A 4248-nucleotide genomic window follows, 5' to 3' on the forward strand; every position below is an offset into this window, starting at 1 on the left:
TACGTGCAGACTACTCTTATGGTCCCTAATAAATCTGAGCGAAACTTGAGAGCAGTATCTATGACTTATAGCCTCAAGAAAAGAGATTCTTTCATGGTTTTGTTAAGGGAGTGGAACTTCCACTTCAACTATTGTTTCATGCCCAATATATAACATTTATAAATCTATAAAATAATTAACATTGCTTTAAATATTAAGGAATCAATAGTCCTCCATTTAAAGTTTAGTTACCCAAATAATAAATCGATGCCTATGATTTAACAAATTAGATTCCCCTAAATATTCAAACATTGAATACAAACTTTTTGCCCAAAATCTCCTAAACATTTAATTACAATCATAAATCTAATATGTCATATTCTTAAAAATGTTTTAAACATTTTAGAAGTAGACAAAACCGTTATAAAATATCATAGGTATTAAAGAACTTGTTATTATACTTAAATTAAAACTACTTTTAGTGCTAATAACATTAATTTAAATTCCATATCTTCCCAGGGTTGCAGTATGTAATGACATCAAATCCTCTCTCGTCTCCCTCAAAAACATCTCGGACTAGTCAATAGACTTTACAAGTTCAGTGTTCGTGATTCTTGGAGGGTTTTGGGGGGCAGGGGGCAGGGAATATTGTATCTTTTGTTTTGTTTTGTTTTTTGCGGGTTTTCTGTTGGGTTTCTTTTGTTTGGTGTGAGGAAGACTGACACTCAACTAACATCCCTGCCAATCCTCCTCTATTTTATGTAGGACACCACCACAGCATGGCTTGATGAGCGATGTGTAGGTCCATTCCTGGGATCAGAACCTGAGAACCCTGGGCCACCAAAGCGGAGCATGCAAACCTAACCACTATGCCACCAGGCCAGCCCCTTGTTTTTTGGGTTTTGTCTGACATAGGTAAGCTATTTGGGGAATTAAACTTCCTTTATTATGTCAATAAGACTCTAAGATCACACTTTTCACACAGGTTTTAGGATTTCCCCTTGAAATAATGTACTGCACCCTTTAAGTTTCACTTGGTCAGCATGAACATTTGTCCTATTGTTATCCTATAGTGACCTGGCTTGTTAGCATTATTAGAAAAGCTTATATTTCTAATTACTAAACACCTACCTCATTTTATTGCCCTTTGCTTTATTTTACTTTGCAGATACCACATTTTTTTACAAATTGAAGGTTTGTGGCAACCCTGAGTCAAGAAAGTCTATTGGCACATTCTTCCAACAGCATTTGCTCATTTTGTGTAGCTGCACTACATCTTGGTAAACTGAAAACCTTCTGGAAATGATTCACCATTCTAGATGCCATTAAGAACATCCATGAGGGGGCTGGCCCTGTGGCCGAGTGGTTAAGTTCGTGCGCTCCGCTGCAGGCAGCCCAGTGTTTCATCAGTTCGAATCCTGGGCGCGGACATGGCACTGCTCGTCAAACCACGCTGAGGCAGCGTCCCACATGCCACAACTAGAAGGACCCACAACTAAGAATATGCAACTATGTACCGGAGGGCTTTGGGGAGAAAAAGGAAAAAAAATAAAAATCTTTAAAGTAAGTAAAATCCTTAATTAAATTATCATTTTTTTTTTTTTTAAAAAGAACATCCATGATTCATGGGAAGAGGTCAAAATATCAACATTAACAGAAGTTTGGAAGAAGTTGATTCCAACCCTCATGGATGACTTTGAGGGGTTCAAGACTTCAGTAGAGGAGGTAACTGCAGATGTGATGGAAATAGCAAGAGAGCTAGAATTAGAAATGGAGTCTGAAGATCTGACTGAATTGCTGCAATCTCATGATAAAATTTTAATGGATGAGGGCTTGCTTCTTACGGATGAGCAAAGAAAGTGGTTTCTTGAATTGGAATCCACCCCTGGTAAAGATGCTGTGAAGACTGTTGAGATGACAACAAACAATGTAAAGTATTACATAAACTTCGTTGATAAAGCAGTGGTAGGGTTTAAGAGGATCAACTCCAATTTTGAAAGAAGTTCTACTGTGAGTAAAATGCTATAAAACAGCATCGCATACTACAGAAAAATTGTTCATGAAAAGAAGAGTTGATGGACGCAACAAACTTCATTGTTGTCTTATTTTAAGAAATTGCCACCACGGCCACCTCAACCTTCAGCAACCACCACCCTTATCAGTCAGAAGCCATCAAGGTCAAGGCAAGACCCTCCACCAGCAAAAAGACTATGACTCACTGAAGGCTCAAATGATGGTTAATATTTTTTAGCAATAAAGTATTTTTTAATTAAAGTATATACTTTTTTTAGACATAATGCTATTGCACACTTAATATAGTGTAAACATAACTTTTATATGCCCTGGGAAACCAAAAGGCTTGTGTGACTTGCTTTATTGTGATATTTGCTTTATTGCGGTGGTCTGGAACCAAACCTGCAAAATCTCCAAGGTATGCCCATATTATTATGATTAGTAAGGCCATCCAAGGGTTCTGTTTCCTCGGAGATGGAAGATTGAGTCTGTGCAATTACCTCTCCCTCCTTAGGACATCTAGACAATGGAAAACCGTACCCACTTACTGTTAACCTCTCTCTCAGCTTAGTTACTATGGGTTTTCATTGTGACAATTAAGTCTTGGACCTTCTTTCTCTGTCATTTTTATGTGAGACAAAGGATACTGACCAGTTATTTCTGTTCTTAGTAATTTCTACTATTCTTCCCTGGACTATTTGGTAAGGTGTTTTTAACAACATGTCTACAATTCTGTAAGTACAGATAGAGACTTAATAGAAGAAAAAAAATACTCATATATATTAACACCCCCCTGGTTTTTTGATGCTCATATCGTTACAACTTGGTTCTATAACCCAATTCCTTTGTCTTTTCAGTGCCACCTGACACCCTTGAAAGTACATTTTTTTCGAGCAACCAGAGAATATTCTCGAATTGTCCTGTGCCAAGATATGGCACCATTTTCCCTTCAGGAAGATTTGGCTCCTAGTGGGGAAGTGGAAGACTTGGGAAGCTAGGATTGTATATGAGAGTCAGTAGTGGCCCAAAGAGCTGCTTCTGCTGCAGGGCCACTTTTTGAGGTGACAGAGCTGGAAAAGATATTCCTTTTTGAGGTCATGAGTTCAAAATGACTTTCTAACTTAGCATATTATGTTGATATACCCTACTTTTCTTAGAGATGACTTTCTGCCACTTTGGCAATAAATATCCCTCCAAGGCCTAGTAAGATATTTATTCCACAAATACTTGTTGAGCCATATTAAATTGAAAGGTATTCTGCATAGAGATGTGGCTTCTCATCATCCCATTATCCCTGATGTAAGGCTGTCTTCTAAGCTCCCTCATCACATGCATCCCCACCCCCAACCTCACACCACCTCAGTTCACAAACAGAATCATTCCATCAAATAACTAACCTTCTGCTGGGATGCAGGAAAAGCATCAGAATCAGTTCTAATCTTTAGGAAAGTTGTGGCACAACCCATGTTTATCTTCCCTGCCTGTAGGTGACCCTCCTTTACTTTTTTGCCCTTATCCTATCCTCTAGGCAACCCCACTTCATAGACATGACAGAGTTGTGCAGAACCCCATGATGAGAACTTTCCCTTCTCTTCTTTTCTCATCCAAACGTATCTATTCTTTGTCCCATTCCTTTTTTTTTTTTCTTTTGGTACCTTTTGACCATCCTCACTCATTTCCCCCACCCTCCAAGCCCCTGCCTCTGGCAAACACCAATCTCTTCTCTATGTTTCTATGAGTTCAGTTTTTATGTCCCACTCCTTTAGGCAAGTACAAAATTGATCTAATTGATTCATCTTAGCAGAGAATAGTTATGGCTAATGAAGAATTAAGCTATTACTCCTCCTGGAAATCTTTCTTTTTTTAATTATTTTATAGACGTCACATTGGTTTAATATTGTGTAAACTTCAATTGTACATCGTTATATTTCAGCTTCTGTATAAATTGCATCATGTACACCACCAAAGGTCTAGTTTCCATCCATCACCATACACAAGTGCCCCTTTACCCCTTTTGCCCTCCTTCCACCCCTTCCCCTCTGATAACCACCAATCTATTCTCCTTATCTACATGTTTGCTTGTTTATCTTCCGTATATGAATGAAATCATACAATGTTTGTCTTTCTCTGTCTGACTTATTTCACTTAGCATAATACCCTCAAGGTCTATCCATGTTGTCACAAATGGCATGATTTTGTCTTTTTTATGACTAAGTAGTATTCCATTGTATATATATTCCACATCTTCTTTATCCA

The 4248-nt window shown here is 38.0% G+C and overlaps 1 long non-coding RNA gene across 1 annotated transcript; it reads left to right on the forward strand.

The window, feature by feature from the left end:
- The first annotated feature begins 494 nt into the window (after positions 1-494).
- On the forward strand, positions 495-2253 carry LOC138917863 (uncharacterized). The gene is made up of 2 exons (XR_011426449.1): positions 495-575; positions 1591-2253. It is a non-coding gene; the product is annotated as an uncharacterized lncRNA (long non-coding RNA).
- Positions 2254-4248: the final 1995 nt, after the last annotated feature.

The sequence above is a fragment of the Equus caballus genome, chromosome 15 (genome assembly GCF_041296265.1).
Source record: "Equus caballus isolate H_3958 breed thoroughbred chromosome 15, TB-T2T, whole genome shotgun sequence".
Classification (NCBI taxonomy): Eukaryota; Metazoa; Chordata; class Mammalia; order Perissodactyla; family Equidae; genus Equus; species Equus caballus.